Below are 19,099 nucleotides of genomic sequence, written 5' to 3'. Positions count from 1 at the left end.
CAGCTTATGCTCAGTGTCAGGCTATGAACTTGAATGCAGCTGAATTCAGCCCATGTGCACGTCACTACAGTGATTACTGACCAAAGAGGTACTTTCAACTCAAAAAATACCTGTTTTCTATGGATGGCCACTTGGCATACAGGTCAGACTTGACTTTGAATTTCTGCCAAACTGTGGGAGCTCAGGCAAGCTGCTTAACCTCTCTGAGCTTCACTCTTCCATGTATATAATGGAGATAATAATAATAACACCTATTAAATGAATCAGCAATTCCACTCCTAGGATTTCCTCAAGAGAAATGAAATCATATGTCCACACAAAGGCTTGTACATCTATGTTCATAGCCGCTTTTCTCATGAGAGTCCCAAAGCAGAAACAATCCAACTATTCATCAGCTGGTTAGCAGAGAAAGGAACAAACCAGTGCTCATATGAATGAATTTCAAAAGCGTTATGCTAAGTGAAAGAAACCAGACAGAAGACTTCCGAGTACAGGATTCCATTTATATGAAAGTCTAGAGGTAAAGCTCTAGTGGTCAGTGGTTGCCAGGGGCCAAGAGGAGAGGATTGTGTACAGAGCGGTGATGGGAATGTTCTATGTCATGAACATTGTGGCGGCGGTGATTAAAAGCTTGTATACTTTTGTCAAAACCCATCAAATTGTACACATAAAATTGCTGAATCTTGTTGTATGTCAGTTAAGCCTAATAAAACTGATTTTAAAATACCTGCATTACAATGTCGCCGTGAGGGTTAATGGAATGATATATATGCAGCCCCAAGTTCAGCGCCTGAGTAGGACAGGAGTCCTAAAATAATAGCTGCTAACTGCGCACGCAGTCTTCGGCCAAGCAGGCAAGTGTGCAGACGAGAGGCCGCCCAGGAAGCCACCCTCTCAAGACGTTCGCAGCTAAATTGAGTAACCAGGTGATGCGAGGTGGCGTAAGGAAAGCGCGGGTGCGCAGGTTCGAGGAGAGGAGCCGCGGAGTCCCGCAGACCCACGCAGGGCGCTGTCACCGCCCTCGAGGCACCAAGAGGAGCAGAAGCCCCTCGTGCCCCTGGGAAATGGGCACGCACTCTTATCGTGGAACCATCCTGTGTCCCCCGATTCGGCCTCAGGGAGCCCTGCCCGGGCACGACCTCACGCAGCCGAAATGGTGAAAGTCCACGCTGCCTGCCGCCGCCCATGCCTTGGGCCGCCCCTCCCTCCACCCTGCCCCTCGTAGACTCGTCCCATTCATCGCCCGGGCAGAGCCCCGCATCCACCCCGGGAAGTCCGCATTCACTCCGGTCTGGAAGCTCTTAGCCCGAGGGTCAAACCTTCTGCCCCAGAAAAAGCCGGAGGGAAGGCTGCGGGGCCGGGGCTGGAGGGGAGGGGCAGGGGAAAGACAGCAGCGCCATAGACAGCCTCACAGTTACAGCGAGGGATCCCAGAGTGTTTATGCGTGTTGTGTCTTGTTGCTTGGCAACCAGGTCTGGGCCGCGAGCAGGCTGGGGACGAGGGGGTCTCCTTGCTGGAGTGGGTTGCTGTGACTCATCCCTGCACACTGTGGCCCCTGGGACTAGGTTGCCAGGTACACGTCGTTTCAGGCTGGGTGCAGTCAGCCGGGGCTCTTCTTGTGGAACCGAGTCTGGAGCAGCGCCAGCTCCTAGGAGGTACATGGGCTACCTAGTCAGACCACCAATGGGCTCCTGGTTCTGCCAGCTGTGTAGCCTCGGGCAAGTCCCTTAACCTCTCTGACCTCAGCTTCCTCATCTGTAAAGGAAGAGTATGAGATCACATTTAGAGTGACTCCTAACTGGGGGCTTACAACAGACTTTAAATACATTACCTCATTCACACTTACCCCCACCCCCAACCTGACAATGAGGAAACTGTAGTCCAGGGCAAAGTTGACTAACTTTCCTAAAATCACCTAATTTGTAGGTGGAAGAAGCAGGATTCCAATTGGATCTGTGTGGTACAGCACCCTGCCTTTTCACTGTGACACCCCACCTCAGGTGCTCAGATACCTGGCCCCTCCAAGGGGTTCAGGGACTGAGTTCCTGAGCTCAGCCTGAAGCGACTCTCCAGGGCAGACCCTCAGAGGATGGAGGGCTGGAGAATTCCCTCTGATGTCAGGGCCAGGTCTCGGACTAGCACGGATGGTCCCTGCACTTGGCTGGGAGAGGCTGCAGCTGCCTTCATGCCTCGGCTTGCCTCCTCTAACTGGAAAGCGGGCTTCTCATTGTGGTGGCTTCTCTTGTTGCGGGACCAGGGATCGAACCCGTGTCCCCTGCACTGGCAGGTGGATTCCCAACCACTGTGCCACCAGGGAAGTGCCCCCTTTTCTTTCTTTTTTTTTTTTTTTTTTTTTAGCGGTACGCGGGCCTCTCACTGTTGTGGCCTCTCCCGTTGCGGAGCACAGGCTCCGGATGCGCAGGCTCAGCGGCCATGGCTCACGGGCCCAGCCGCTCCGCAGCATGTGGGATCTTCCCGGACCGGGGCACGAACCCGCGTCCCCTGCCTTGGCAGGCGGACTCTCAACCACTGCGCCGCCAGGGAAGCCCCCCTTTTCTATTCTTGAGTCAACTTACCGGGTGTCTTTCCAGTGCTGCACGGTGTCAGATTTTGACCAGTTTCCTTAGAGCTGCAGGCATCTCTTGAGTCAGGGTAAAGGATACAGATCTGGCCATGTCACTCTGTTACCGACCAGGGTTCTTGGCCTCCTTAATAAATAGAAATTGATAAGAGGCCAGGCAAGGCTTTACTGGGGCCCCTGCTAGAGCAGGAGGGAGCGAGAACAACCAACAGGTTCCCTTGCTTGCTCCCTCCAGGGGGGAGTGTGAGGTGTGGGTAGTGAACTGGTTCCTCATATGGGGTGAGGGGAGGGGTGTGCCCAGGGGTCTGGCCGGAGGGGCGGCTGAGGCGCTCTGCCCACCCCCTTGGTGGTGCTGCATGCAGGGGGCATGTGCAGTACCCTGCTTTTGCTCCCAGCTCTTCAGAAGTGGCAGCTGGGATTTTGGTCTTTTTGTATCGTATTGTCCATAATTTGCCCCAGCTGCGCATGCACACAGTTATTTTTAGTTTCTTTGTATTTAGTTTCTCTGTATTTAGTTTCTCATAGTTTCTTTGTACCTGTTGCAAACATCACTGAGGAGATGTTTGTCCAGGTGCAAGCACTGCAGCAATGGGTCCCAGGTCCCAGGTCCCAGCCTGTTTCAATTCCCCTTCACAGAGCACCTCGGTGGCCTCCTTGCCCACGGATGAAGTTTAAACTCCATTGTGCGGCAGGCAGACAAGGCTTCCATCCTGGGGCTACTGCATCTCCAGCCCCTCTTGTCATTCTCATCACACCTCGCTCTCCAGACCCCAAATCCTCAACCACTCCCACCTCTCAGGCCTGCAGGTCCCCCACAGACTGTGTCCTCTCCTCCCTTTCCCTCCGCAGGCCTCCCCGCCGTGCTCTCCTGAAGCCCTCCCCAGCCTTCCTGGGCTGGATGCTTTCTAGGCTCACTAGGACTCAGGCAGGTAGGTCTCAGCTGCCCCATTTTCCAGGGGAGGAAACTGCGGCTCAGAAAGATGACTTTCCAACGGTCACACTCCCATCCTGCCAGGCTGACAGCCCTCACTCCCACCCTGTTCATCTCTGTCACTGCAAGGTCCTCTGTGGCTGCTTCTACGGCTGCCTCCCGATGAGACTGAGCACCCCAGAGGCAAAGTACCCCACCTCCATCGTGCATGCCTGCTTCTGCCTAGGACCAGCTGTGCGTGTTTGCTGAGTAAGTGGATGCACAGGTAGGTGAAGGACAAAACGTTTATTTTATCTTCAAGAGCCTAAAGCCTCCAACATTAGGAATTTGAGGCTATCGACTAAGGGCAGGAAATCTCTGGTTCATGACCCTGAGGCTAATTTCATCCAGCTCTGGACACTTTTTAAAAATCTACTCTTATTATTCAGACCTATTTCTCCCCAGTAGCTGTAAAAATGTAGCACTGTTTTAAAGGCCATCAGCAAATGTATCCTGAGAAGCTGCAGCAGTTTGGGCCCTCACTCCCCTTCTTGGGGCCTCAGTTTCCCTGTTTGCACAATAAGAAGCTGGCCTAGAGGGGCGTTTTTCAAACTTCAGGTCCTGATCCATTCATTAGTATGTTGTGAAATCAAAGTAGGGGGAAATAACCTGCATGGAGTAGAAAGTGTCACACACAAGAGAGACTATTGTGTTGTGAGATTTTAAGTTGAATGTGTGTCTCTATGGTAGGACATCTTGTAAAATATATTTTTTTATTTTTTATTGTGGGTGACAATCAGAAGAGTTTGAAAGCCCCTCTCCCTCTGAGCCCCGAGGCTTTCATCATTCAGAACTGGAGTGCAGGTGGACTGCTCCCCCCCCACCCACACACACACATTTTGTGGTGGGTGAAACCCACTGTAACAATCCATCCACATCCCCTCCGCTGTTGTTCAGTTTGAGAAAAAGGAAACAATATAGACATTGTTAAAGAAAAAAACAGAATAGATCTTTTCTGTTCTGTTTTTAAAATAATAGATGATGTGGTTTAAAAAAAAAAAATTCAAGCAGTACTGATGCAAGGGAAAAAAGAAAAATCATCCTCTCCCTTTCAACTCCCGGCCCCAGGTGCACCCCAGAGGCAAGCTCTGCGTGGAGCCCAATGGAGGGGCACTGCCGCTCTGAATCCATCCTTTTATCCGAATGGAGGCCAGGTCCCCACAGGTGCTCCCAGCCAAGGACTGAGGGACCCAGCTGCCCTCCGTCGCTCTGGTTCGCTCTCAGTCTCACACTCTGTGTGCCCCTGCCTCTCTTCTCGGCCCTGCACAGTTTGCTCCTCGCCTTCCCAAGCTGCCCCAACGGCAGCCCAGTTCTGCATTTTCATTTAACCAAGTTAAATCTGACTCATGCTTAGATCTTACTTTCTAAATACGTTCTCCAGTGAAACAAACCGGGGCTCCTAGAGAAAGGGTTGATCGCAGCTCTGGAGCAGGGAAAGTACAAGATGAGCCTGCAACATCTTGTGTCAGACAATAAGGAAGTGCTCCAAGGATGACGGGGCACATCACAGACACAGGGACCAACCCAAAGGAGCTCCCAATAGCCAAATGTGGTGCAATCTGAGCAAAAATAAAAAGGTAATAGGAATGGACTGTAACCTATAGAATGAAATAAACATCCAAAAGTCCATATAGATATAGAAATAATGGAATAAATACATAAATGGGGGAAAGAGACAGCTCTTTTTTACAGCAGAATTCCAAAGAACAAATGCAGAAAGAACAATAGTAATAGGAAAATCACCATTTGGTTAAAAAAAAACACCACACAGTAATAACTCTTGCAAACAAGAATCACTGATGGGGGACTTCCCTGGTGGCACAGTGGTTGAGAATCTGCCTGCCAATGCAGGGGACACGGGTTCGATCCCTGGTCCGGGAAGATCCCACATGCCGTGGAGCACCTAAGCCCATGCACCACAACTACTGCGCCTGCGCTCTATAGACCGCGAGCCACAGCTACTGAGCCCACGTGCCACAACTACTGAAGCGCATGCGCCTAGAGCCCATGCTCCGTAACAAGAGAAGCCACCGCAATGAGAAGCCCGCGCACCGCAACAAAGAGCAGCCCCCGCTCGCCGCTACTAGAGAAAGCCTGCGCACAGCAATGGAGATCCAATGCAGCTATAAATAAATAAATTTTTAAAAAAATCACTGATGGATGCTAAAATTAGAAGGAAAATGTAAGAGGAGAAACAGGACATTTACATAGTCATAAAGATTCTCCCCACAGGCTGTTTATTAATTACAAAGGAAAACAGTAACTTTACAGTGGAGAAACCTCAGGAAGACATCACTTTAACTAAGTGATCAAAGTTACCATGACTAGTACAGGCGTACCTGGGAGATATTTTGGTTTAGGTTGCAGACCACTGCAACAAAGCGAATATTGCTACAAAGCGAGTCACACTTTATTTTCCCAGTGCATACAAACGTTATGTTTACACTATACCTTAGTCAATTAAGTGTGCAATAGCATTGTGTCTAAAAAAACCAATGTACATACCTTAATTTAAACATACTTCATTGCTAAAAAAAAAGTGCTATCTTCTGGGCTTTCAGCGAGTGGTAGTAGGAACATGAAAGGTCAATGACCACAGACAACCATAACAAATATAATAGTAAGGAAAAGTCTGAACTATTGTGAGAATTGCCAAAACGTGACACAGAGACACGAAGTGAGCAAATGCTGTTGGAAAAATGGTGCCACAAGACTTACTTGATGCTGGGTTGGCACAAACTTTCAGTTTGTGAAAAATGCAATAAAGTGCAATAAAGCAAAGAGCAATAAAACGAGGTATTCCTGTAATTAGACACATCAACAACACCTGATGTGGTGTCCTGAGACAGGCACAACATTGCTTCCATGGCATCCTTGCCCAAAATGCATAACCTCAATCTATGAATGAACAAACATCAGACAAACCGAAAGTGAGTAATGTCTTACAAAACAACTGGCCAAACTGCCACAGTGGCAAGGACTGTGGAACTGTCCCAGATGGGAGGAGACCCAGCAGACATGACGTGTGGGATTTTCAAAATAAAAACACTGGGTGCTGGTAGCCAGCATCAAAAGGGTACAGCCTACAGGATGGCAAATAACTCAACTCAGGGCTGCCCCGAATGCTAATTCTTTGGCTTCATCCCAGGGGCAGAGCTGAGGGTGGCTGGAGTTGTCCTTGGGGAGGGGGAGGGAAGGGGGAGGGGGAGGAAGGCCAAGTACGTGAACTTGGTGGTGGGTACAGGACTGTTACATTTGTTCCTGACACCTCTGTGTAGGTTTGAAATGTTTTTAAATAAAAATTTTGAAGTAAAATATATACAACAGAATTCAAATACCACAGTGAAAAGTCTTCTTCCCATTCCCAAGTTCCTCCCCTCCCCCGCCCCACCGCCCTTCCCCACTCCTAGGTTATCACAGTTACAGAGGATTCGATGCACATCAGATAAGAACAAACAGGTATGTGTACTTATTGCCCGTAGAGGTTGGGGGCTCTGTCTTTGGTCACAGGAAGTCAAGGAGGGTCATGATACGTGAGAGCCAGGAAGCTTCTGCCAACAGGTGAAGAAGGTCCTTTCCTGCTGCTGTGTTTTGTATTGAAAACAGAAAAGACAGATATGTCTGGATATCATCAAACACATTGGTGTTGCACTAATAGGTAGGTCAAAAGATCAACTGAGTGTTTCATGATCATCAATTTTTAAAAATAGGAAAGATATTCTAAGAAAAAACAGGAATACAGTAGATGAAACAAGATGGACAAAACGTTCATTGTGAAGCTGAGGGACCGGTACATGGAAGCTGATTACATTATTCTACTTTTCTGTGTTTGAGACTTTCCACAATAGTTTCTGTAAAACTGTATCTCCTGGCAGCTTTTCTTTCCATTAAAAAAAAAAAAAAAGTGAGAGAGAGAGAGAAAGGAATAGACAATGGCAAGAGTGCATCACTGTATTAGGGGTCGTTTTTGTGAAACTCTATTACCATGTAAAACGTATTTCTTACTGAGGGTTGAGGGCTTGTTTTTTTAAAGTTTGAAAAAGACTGCCTTAAGCCACAACTGTCAGAAGGCTAGAACCTGGATCACCAAGACAGTTTGCCCCAGGCTGCAAGCCATAGGGCATGTCACCTTCCTGGGATCCACCAGGCAATAAATGCGCAGGCCTGACTTCCTTGAAACTTGATTCGAGGACTAGCTGGTTAATGGGTAACCAGGGACGACAACCACTCAGCTTGGGTGCGTGTGGTCCCATGGGGGACCCTGCACACTGCAGGGTATAGGGCTGCCCCAGGGCCTAGCAAGTTCAACCACAGAGGAGGCTAAGGGCGCCTGTGCCGAGGGCTCTCCCGCCAGCTGACAAACCCTGGGATAGCTTAGCTGGGCTGGAAGGGTTCCCAGCGTGGGAATCCCCCGCAGGCCGGAGCCGCCCACCCCAGTGCTCTCTGCAGACCAAGCCGCCTTAACAGCCGGGCGGGGCGCGCCTTCTGTGAAAGGTGCGGAGTCTAGGCTCTGGGGGCCACACAGCCCCTCACAACTGCTCCGTTCTGCAGCTGTCGTGCAAAGCAGCCATGGAAAATACATAAACAAATAAGCACTGCTGTTCCAATGAAATTTTTCATGGACGCTGAGGTTTCAATTTTATATAATTTTGTTTCTTACAAAATAAGTCATTTGGGGGGACTTAACCATGAAAATATGTAAAAATCAATTTTAGCTTCTGGGCTGAACAGAAACATGAGATGCTGGACTTGGCCCGCAGGCCACAGGTTGCAAACCCTTGCTTTGAAAGCGGCCCTCCTTTCCTCCGTCTCCCCCATCCCTCCCTCCCTCTCCCCCATCCCTCCCTTCCTCTCCCCCCGCTCTCCGATCCGGGTCCCCGACTGCAGCCCAGACGCGGCGGCCGGCGATCAGGGGGCGCTGACTCACAGGCTGACTCAGCGGCAGGCGCGCGGCCAGCACACGCCCGGACTGGGCGGCGGGGCGCCGGGCTGGCTGGCGGCCGGCGGGCCGGCGGCGCTGCCCTCGGAGGTAGGGGCGTGGCGGCGGCCGCGCAGGGGACGGAGCTGCGCGGGCCCGCGCGCACGCCCAGCCGCAGGAGCAGCCTTGCGGGCCCCTGACTTCCGCGGGGCCGGGCAACCCGCGCTGCCGGGAGCGGTGGCCTCGCCAGAGCCTGCGCCCCGAAGGACGACGGCCCACGGCGCAGGACAGGCCCGGCAGACGCCGGGCGCACGGGGTCGGTGACCGGGAGGGAGGCCCGGGCTGCGCAGGTCCATTGGGGCCAGTCCCCGGCCGGGAGAGGCTGGGCGCCGGCCCCGCCCACCTCTTCACACGCCCCCTCTCGGAATTCCAGCCACGCCCCCGCCCCGTCCTCCACCCCGCCCCGGTCCCTCGCCCCCGCGGTCCAGCCGGGGCTGGCCTCCTCCAGGCAGCTTTCCCACGGGGCCTCCTCGGGGCTAGGTAGGGCCGGCTCCAGGGTTGCCTGGGGAACCTCCCTCCTGGCACCTTGGACGTCGGTCTCAGTTGGCTCTGCATCCCTGGGGCTTAAACAGAGCCCAGGCAGAGGAGAAGGTGGTGACCAACTTTAGAGATCCCACCTGAGACACATCCGTACCAGATCCCCCAAACCGATGATAATATAATAGGTAAAAAATAGACACTTATTTGTTATACCCAGAGTAATATAATACGTAAGAAAATTCTACACGTACATATCTATATTACTTTAACATAGAAATATGAACAAAGGGTTTATTTGAAATGATATCTATTAGAATTACACATTCTATAGGTGTAATATGAAAACTAGGTATCTATTTAAAATGATATATTCTGTATTTACTTTTCTGTTACATAACTGCTATCGTTTAAACAAAACAATAGGATTAGTAATAATTAAGAGTAGGGGGCTTCCCAGGTGGCGCAGTGGTTGAGAATCTGCCTGCTAATGCAGGGGACACGGGTTCGAGCCCTGGTCTGGGAGGATCCCATATGCCGCGGAGCAACTAGGCCCGTGAGCCACAACTACTGAGCCTGCGCGTCTGGAGCCTGTGCTCCGCAACAAGAGAGGCCGCAATAGTGAAAGGCCCGCACACCGCGATGAAGAGTGGCCCCCCGCTCGCCGCAACTAGAGAAAGCCCTCGCACAGAAATGAAGACCAACACAGCAAAAATAAAATAAATTAATTAATAAACTCCTACCCCCAACATCTAAAAAAAAAAAAAAATTACGAGTAGGACGAATTAAGCAAATAATATGTATGAGAAAGAAATAGGAAAATAGTTTTATAATGTTTCTTTCCTCTGACAGGGCAATTTATTTTAACCCATTATGGGTTACTAAAATGTTGTATTAAGATACATACATATGAAAGGCTATGTACTATATGATTGCAACTATATGACATTCTGGAAAAGGCAGAACTATGAGCAGAATGAAAAGATCAGTAGCTTCCAGGGGCTGGGGAGAGGGGGGTAGTGCCAGGGATGAATAGGTGAAGCACAGCATCAAGAGTGAAACCTAATGTAAGCTGTGGTTTTGGCTGATGTTATGTCAGTGCAGGTTCATAGTTGTAACAAATGCACCACTGCTGTGGGGATGTTGATAATGGGGGAGGCTGCACATGTGTAGGGACAGCGGGTATATGAGAAATCTCTGTACTTTCCCCCTCAATTTTGCTGTGAACCTAAAACTGCTCTACGAAATAAAAAAAATTTTTTTTCCATGATTCACGGACCCAGCCGCTCTGCGGCATGTGGGATCTTCCCGGACAAGGGCACGAACCCGTGTCCCCTGCATCGGCAGGCGGACTCTCAACCACTGCGCCACCAGGGAAGCCCCAAAATAAATTTTAAAAAAATACATGTAAGACTTTTAAAAGGGAGAATGTAAATATAATAGGACTAATTAAACAGATATTACCAGTATTTAATTTTAAAAAACAACGACATTGCTGTTCTATGATACAAAGGCCCTTTTTACCTCTTTCTATTTCCTTGCCTGCAGCCTTTAGGAAACCCTTCTTTTGTGTAGTGATCAAACTGAATGTGGTTAAACATAAAATTCTTTGACTTGCAACCCTGCTGTTATTAAGCGCACTTTGCACTGATTCCAGCAGTGATGGCACCAAGCTAACGATTCTCTCAACAAAATCATTTGAGCTCGGAATACTTAGGGTCTTAAATAACAATAGCAAGTTTTTAGACTGTAGGAATTAGTTTCCAGATCTCCAGAAATGTCCATCCGCTTCATACCTCCAGGCTGGTTTTGGTAGATAAGTTGTTTGTCAGCTCCTTTGCATCTATAAATTCATTATGTAGGATATTCATGTCTAAAATGTCCTTTTTAGACATTTTGAAGCACTCTGGATGTTGTAAGTTAAACCTCTCAGGGAAAATGATTTTAAAGCACAGTGATATTTGAACTTAGGAAATTAAAGTTGAATGACCAGTAATTTCCAGTTTTAGTAAAGAAATGATAAAATCCTGTTTAAATTCGTTGTCCTTTTCTGGTGACATTTTGTTTTATTTCCCACAAGGTGAATCATTTTTCATTATATGAGTTTTTGTCGCTACCTACACATCACATTGAACAACTCAGGTGCAGTCAGCTCACCCATTTTTAGGGTCCATATGGCCTCTTCAAACATCATCAAACAGTTTTATTTATTTATTTGTTTGTTTGTTTGTTTATGGCTGTGTTGAGTCTTCATTGCTGCGCGCAGGATTCTTCTAATTGCGGTGAGCGGGGGCTACTCTTCGTTGCAGTGCACAGGCTTCTCATTGTGGTGGCTTCTCTTGCTGCAGAGCATGGGCTCTAGGTGTGCGGGCTTCAATAGTTGTGGCATGTGGTCTCAGTAGTTGTGGCACGCGGGCTGCAGAAAGTGTGATTGTTGGTAGTGTCTGATAGATTCAGCTCTGCATCATAAAGAGCCAACACATCTGTTATCAAAATTTTTCTCCTTTTTTTCACTCACAGGATATTTCAGTTACAGCCTCTGAATGAGGAAATGTAACTTTACTCAGTTTCATTGAACAGTGAAAGGAGCAGTACGTTCATTCTTGTGGCAGGCCCAAGCTAATTAAATGGCCACTGTTTTTCTTTTTTTTCTATTGAGGTATAGTTGTTTGTTTGTTTGTTTGTTTGGTCGTGCGGCATGCGGGATCTTAGTTGCCTGACCAGATATAGAACCCATGCGCCCTGCAGTGGAAGTGCGGAGTCTTAACCACTGGACTGCCAGGGAAGTCCTGTTGAGGTATAGTTGATATACAATATTTATAAGTTTCAGATGTACAACATAATAATTCATAATTTTAAAGGTTATATTCCATTTATAGTTACCATACAATATTGGCTGTATTCCCTGTGTTGTACAAGATATTCTTGAAGCTTATTTATTTTATACATAGTGGTTTGTGCTTCTTAATCCCCTACCCCTAGCATGCCCCCTCCCCATTACCTCTCCCCACTGGTAACCACTAGTTTGTTCTCTACATCTGAGAGTCTGTTTCTTTGTTGTTCTATTCACTAGTTTGTTGTATTTCTTAGATTCCACATGTAAGTGACGTCACACAGTATGTGTCTTTCTCTGTCTGGCTTATTTCACTTGGCATAATGCCCTCCAAGTCCATCCATGTTGTTGCAAATGGCATTATTTCATTCTTTTTTATGGCTGAGTAATATTCCATTGTGTGTGTATATATATATATACCACATCTTCTTTATTCATTCATCTGTCGATGGACACTTAGGTTACTTCCATGTCTTGGCTATTGTGAATAATGCTGCTACGAACATAATGGTGCATGTATTTTTTCAAAGTGTGGTTTCCTTTGGATATATGCCCAGGGGTGGGATTGCTGAGTCATACGGTAGCTCTATTTTTAGTTTTGTGAGAAACTGCCATACTCTTTTCCATAATGGCTTCACCACTTTACATTCCCACCAACAAGTGTAGAAAGGTTCCCTTTTCTTCATATCCTCAACAACATTTGTTATTTGTGTTCTTGCTGATGATAGCCATTCTGTCAGGTGTGAGGTAACATCTCACTGTGGTTTTAATTTGGGTTTCTCTGATGATTAATGATGTTGAGCATCTTTTCATGTTCCTGTTGGCCATCTGTATGTCTTCTTTGGAGAAATGTCATTTAGGTCTCCTGCCCATTTTTTTAATCAGGTGCTTTTTTTTTTGATGTTGAGTTGTGTAAGCTGTTTATATATTTTGGATATTAACCCCTTATCTGTCATATCACTTGCAAATATTTTCTCCATTCAGGTTGTCTTTTTATTTTGTTGATGGTTTCCTTTGCTGCACAAAAGCTTCTAAGTTTAATTAGGTCCCATTTGTTTATTTTTACCTTTATTTCCTTTGCTTTAGGAGACAGATTCAAAAAAATATTGCTATGATTTATGTCAAAGAGTATTCTGCCTATGTTTTCTTCTAGGATTTGTATGGTTTCTGGTCTTACATTTAGGTCTTTGAGCTTATTTTTGTATATGGTGTCAGAGAATGTTCTAATTTCATACTCTTACATGTAGCTGTCCAATTTTCCCAGCACCTCTTATTTTTTTAATTAATTAATTAATTAATTAGGTTGTGCTGGGTCTTAGTTGCAGCAGGTGGGCTTGTTAGTTGCAGCTCGCAGATTCCTTAGTTGTGGCTCACAGGCTCCTTAGTTGCAGCACATGGGCTCCTTAGTTGTGGCATGCAAACTCTTAGTTGCAGCATGCATGTGGGATCTAGTTCCCTGACCAGGGATCAAACCGGGGCCCCCCTCATTGGGAGCATGGAGTCTTAACCACTGCGCCACCAAGGATGTCCCATCCCAGTACCTCTTATTGAAGAGACTGTCTTTTCTCCATTGTATATTCTTGCCTCCTTTTTCATAGATTAATTGACCATAAATGAATGGGTTTATTTTTGAGCTCTCTATTCTGTTCCATTGCTTTGTGCATGTTTTTGTGCCAGTACCATGCTATTTTGATTACTGTAGCTTTGTAGTATAGTCTGAAGTCAGGGAGCATGATTCCTCCAGCAGCCATTATTTTCAACTGCAAATTGTTGTTTTGGGGTGAGGCCAAAAAACCCTTTTGATTAATTTAGAAGCACTTGCCTGTCTCACTGGGGACTTGTGAGAATCAGTTTCTACATGTGCTTTCACATTCCTTTTTCCACCATGCCCAACCCAAATTGTTTTCTGCATACTGTGCAGTATGCTCTTTTTAATTTTTTACATCCCTAACCCAATTTGTATGTGTTACGCCAGCTGTCATTAAAGTAACATAGTCATTTTGCCTTCTAAATAACCATCGTGTCTGGTTCCTGCTGGCATTGATTGGTATTGTCATCATTTTCATTTCATTATTCAAACTCTTAAAAACATGGCCACAATATTCACCATGTTAAAAATTAAATTAGCACTGTCTCGACACAAATCATAACAGTCAGTCCACAGGCAAAGTGGATGTTCATGCTTTAGATTACAGTGCACTTAAGTGGAATCACTAGGCGGTGGTGGGGTGGTGGTTTATAATGGATGATCCATTGTCAGTAACTGCAAATCATGGTTGTCATCATCAGCAACAGAGACTAGGGAAAGTGCCACGTCCATTTGGCACTAAAACTAGTGTGGCTTTCAGCCTCTCTTTTGGGGGTCACCTTTGGGTTTTGTACCTTTCCCCTAACCTTCTGTGCCCATCACTGAAAACTGGGAGTTTTCTCATCCCAGGGAAGAGTTTACCCAATGTAGGACTTTTAGTGCTAAAATCAGGACAGTCCCAGACAAACCGGGTTGGTTGGTCACTCTAGCAAATGCTTGCAGGATCAAGAGCTCCATCTCAAGATAAATACTGTATGACATCACTAATGAGTGTAAAAAAAAAGAACTCATAGATTAAGGAAACAGACTGGTGGTTGCCAGAAGGTGGGGGCTGAGTGGGGGAAATGGGTGAAGGTGGTCAGTTATAAGATAAATAAGTTCTGGGGATGTAATGTACAGTATGGTAACTATAGTTAACAATGCTGTATTGCATATATGAAAGTTGCAATGAGAGTAGATCTTAAAAGTTCACATCACAAGAAAAAAATTGTAACTAGGTGAGGTGATAGCTGTTAACTAAACTTATTGTGGTGATCATTTTGCAATATATACATATCTCAAATCATTATGTTGTATACCTTATATTAATACATTATATGTTAATTGCATCTCAATAAAACTGCAAAAAGAGAAATGTCTCCATATTAAAAAATCAATCGTATTTCTATATACTAGCAACAAACAATTGTAAATTGTAATCTGTAAAATGCCATTTACAATAGCATTTTAAAAACATGAGTTAAGTGGGGATAAATTTAACAGAATATATTCAAGACTGATGCACCGAAAGCTATCAAACTTTGGTGAGAGAAATTAACAAAGAGCTAAAAATAAAAAAAGTGGAGAGAAATACCATGCTAATAGACCAGAAGACTCAATACTGAGATGTCTTTTCTCCCCAGATTGTTCTATAGCGTCAACTCAACCCCAATCAAAATTCCAGCAAGCATTTTTTTTGGTAGAAATTGACAAGCTGATCCTAAAATGTGTGTAGAAATGCAAAGGACCTAGAATAGCCAAAACAATTTTAAAAAAGAACAAAGAGGATTTACACTGCCTGATTTCATGACTCACTGGAATCTTGTAACAGTGGTCAAGCAATTAAGACAGTATGATGCAGGCATAAGGAGGAACAGATAGATCAATAGAATAAAATAAAGTGCAGACGTAGACACGTGCATATATGGTCAATTGATTTTTGACAAAGTCCTGAGGCAATTCAATGGGGAAAGTGATAGTGTTTGCCACAAATGGTGCTGGAACAACTAGATATCCATAGAAAAAAAAAAAAGAACCAATCTCTGCCTCACACCATATATAAAAAATTAATAAATTCAAAATGGGTTGGAGATCCAAATGTAAAAGCTAAAACCATAAAGCTTCTAGAAGAAAACATAAGAGAAAACCTTTGTGACCTATGTGATCTAAGGCAAAGATTTCTTAGGTAGGACACAAAAACACCATAAAAAATATTGATAATTGGAGTTCGTCAAAATTAAAAATATTTGCTCTTGAAAAGACAATGTTAAGTAATAAAAGACAAGCCATCAACTGAAAGAAAATTTTATTTATATGACAAAGGACTTGTTGCCAGAATATATAAAAATTCTCAAAACTCAGCTTAAAAAATAGGTCAAAGATTTAAACAGTAACATAACCAAAGAAGATATGTGAATGGCAAGTAAGCACATGAAAAGATGCTTAACATCATTAGTGATCAGGGAAATAAAAATTCAAGCTACAGTGCGATACTACAACCCACCTATTAGAATAGCTAACAGTTAATAAACAAAACCCAAAGAACTGACCACACCAAATGCTGGGGAGGATGCAGAGCAGTTAGAACATTTGTATGTTGCTGGTGGGAATGCAAAATAATATAAGCCACTTTTGATAACAGTTTTGCTCTTTCTTTTTTTTTTTAACAAAAGTAAACATGTACTTACCACATGACTCAGATCCCATTCCTAGATATTTGCCCACAAGAAATGAAAACATATACCCACACAAAGACCTGTGCGTGAATGTTCTAGCAGTTTTATTTAATAATAGCCAAGAAGTGGCAAACGGATAGCAAATTGTGGTACCTCTGTATAATGGAAACTACTCAGCAATAAAAGGAAACTGCTGATACACACATCAACATGGATAAATCTGAAAAGCTTCATGTTGAATGAAAGAAGCCAGTTTTAAAAAGGCTACATACTGTAAGGATTCCATTTATACGCCATTCTACAAAAAACAACAGAAATCAGATCAGTGGTTGCCAGGGGCTGGGGGTGTTAAAAATGTCCCATTTAATTATTGTGCTGGTGGTTACACTATTACAGACATTTGTCAAAACAAACAGAACTGTTCATTCAAGAAGAGTGCATTTTACTGCATGTAAATTATACCTCAAACCTATTTTTTTAAAAAAGAATAATAATAATAAAAAAGAATGAAATAATGCCATTTGCAGCAACATGGATGGACCTAAGTGAGTCCGTGGATGGACTCACTAAGTGAAGTGAGTCAGACAGAGAAAGACAAATATCATATGATATCACTTATATGTGGAATCTAAAAAAATGATGCAGATGAACTTGTTTATAGAACAGAAACAGACTCACAGACTTAGAGGGCAGGCTTGTGGTTGCCAAGGGGGAGAGGTGGGGGAGGGATGAAGTGGGAGGTTAAGACTGGCATATGCACGCTACTATATGTAAAACAGATAATCAACAAGGACCTACTGTATAGCACAGGGAACTATACTCAAGACCCTGTAATAACCTATTTGGGAAAAAAATCTGAAAAAGAATAGATATATGAATATGTATAAGTAAATCACTTTGCTGTGCACCTGAAACTAACACAACATTGTGAATCAACTATACTCCAATATAAAATTAAAAGAAAAAGAATCAATGTGTCCTTGTGCTGTTGACATCATTTCCCCCGGGGGGTTTGATCCTCACCCTCTCTCTGGGATATTTGGGGAGCCCAAGAGAAAATTGTTGTCGATTAATCGATCACCTGTTAAGTGTCAGGCTCACCTTGTAGAAACTATTTGATCCTCATAACAACCACCTGAGGTGGATGCTATTCTTGGCCTCGTTTACAGAGTAGAAATTGGGGCCCAGGGAAGTTAAACACCCAGCCAGGAAGATGCCAAGATGAGGTTTAAACCCGCGTAAGCCTGACCCCAAAGATGAGGTTTTTGAACACCCCACTGCTGGATGCCGTCTGATAATTTTGACTTTCTGTTTCCCCACACACACACCTTTGCTTCTTGTTCCTTCACCTGGGTCCTCACAAATTCAGGGAATTCCCTGCACACAGACGTCCTTCCTGTCACTCAATCACCTCTGGCTGGGATGCCTAAATTCTGCTCTAGCATCTGGAGTCGACCTGACTGAATTCGGGCCCATGTGGGGTGACACACCTGGGAAGACAACCCCCAGAGTCAGACAAGGTCGGTCATCCGCGCCCACCAAGCCCGGTGAAGCTGCACCTTGGAGCAGCGGTCTGGACCCTTCTGTGGGACCAGAGCAGCGCCCCCTGCTGGAAGCCTGTTGCAGGTAAGCAGAGACGCTGGATTCCAGGCTGCACCTGGACTCTCCAGGTGATGTCAGGCTTTCAGAGCCAGCAGAACTCGGCAATAGCTGGTGGCGTGGACCTTCCCTGCTTCAGGGAGGTGAGCCGGGTCTCCTGCGCTGGCAGCCAATGCGGAGGCCGTGATGCAGGCACCCGCACTGCAGCGCCCCAGGAGGCCAACAGGCGTAAAGAGCAAAAGGAGACCTCCTGGCCTCCGGACAGCCTTCCAGGCCTTTGCGGACCGCAGCACTGGTCACTCCTCCCAGTGCAGGTGCTCTGGCTCTTCTGGGTGCCAGTGGGCATCTGGGCTGGTTTGGAAGGGGGTGCCTCGGGCAGAGTCCCTTATTCTTGGTCAGGGCCCGTGGTGGACCCTACATAGACTTCACATGGAGCTGATCTCCTGGGCTAGGCTGGGGAGCAGGTGGGAGGCGAGGAGGTGGTGGGGAAGGGAAGATGGGCGGGAGTCCCTGTGAACACACACAGCGCCTTGCACTTGGCAGGCGGGGTGAGGGGTGGCAGGCGGTGGAGTGGAGGTGATGCCGCAGACCCATGGGGGAGGACCCTGGAGCAAGCACAGGGGTGCAGGAGGCATTTTCACACATTCCTCAGCTTGCAAGCCTCCCCTCTTGTGTGGTCAGGCACGTCGTCTCCATGCTTCCTACCCGAGTCGACAGGACGTGACTTCCCTTCTCCAAGCAGTGGCCCCAGAGCCTACAAACAGCCGCTGGCTCCCCACTTCCTCGAGGCTCCATCCCAAACCCTGTCCCCTCCCCCTCCCCGCCTGAGGGCCCTTCCTCTTTTACCTGGGTCCTGCCTGCCCTCTGATGTCCAGCTGAAGCTCTGCGTCCTCCAGGCAGCCTTCCCTGACCATCCCACTTGTGCTGATTTCCCTCTCCTCGGAATTCCATAAGCGTCGCCATCTGCACCTGTCACCTGGCGTCCGCCCAGTGGGTCTGCCTTGTTAGACGGTCACCCTGTTCCTCTGGTCTTCTCCAGTGGGCCGTGTGGGCAGCACAAGGGCCTTGTACTCCACAGCCGGGCACGGTGCTGTACCCCAGTAGGAGGCGTCTGGTTGCAAGGAGACGTAAGGAAACAGGGGGTTTCCCAGGAGCACAGGGGGACCGCCATGAAGCCAACGGTAGGATATGCCCCGGTCATGACGAGGTAGGATGCTACCGCCCGCCCGCAGCCCACCCGCGACTCTCAGCCTCTGTCTGCACGTTCTACATCTTCCACCTCATCAGCCTCGGCTGCTTTAGTCGGAAACGTCAGTGCCTAGCCTCTGGCTTCAAAACCTGAGTCCAGGGACTTGCCTGGTGTTCCAGTGGTTAAGACTCCGTGCTTCCCCTGCAGGGGGCGCAGCTTTGATCCCTGGT

General features: G+C 46.6%; 1 protein-coding gene across 1 annotated transcript in view; it reads left to right on the top strand.

The window, feature by feature from the left end:
* Positions 1-19,099, top strand: part of GPR17 (G protein-coupled receptor 17) — a 397,229-nt gene that overhangs the window by 149,042 nt on the left and 229,088 nt on the right. The window lies entirely within an intron of this gene.

This window comes from Orcinus orca, chromosome 7 (assembly GCF_937001465.1).
Source record: "Orcinus orca chromosome 7, mOrcOrc1.1, whole genome shotgun sequence".
NCBI lineage: Eukaryota > Metazoa > Chordata > Mammalia > Artiodactyla > Delphinidae > Orcinus > Orcinus orca.
This window is presented reverse-complemented; position numbering and strand designations above follow the sequence as displayed.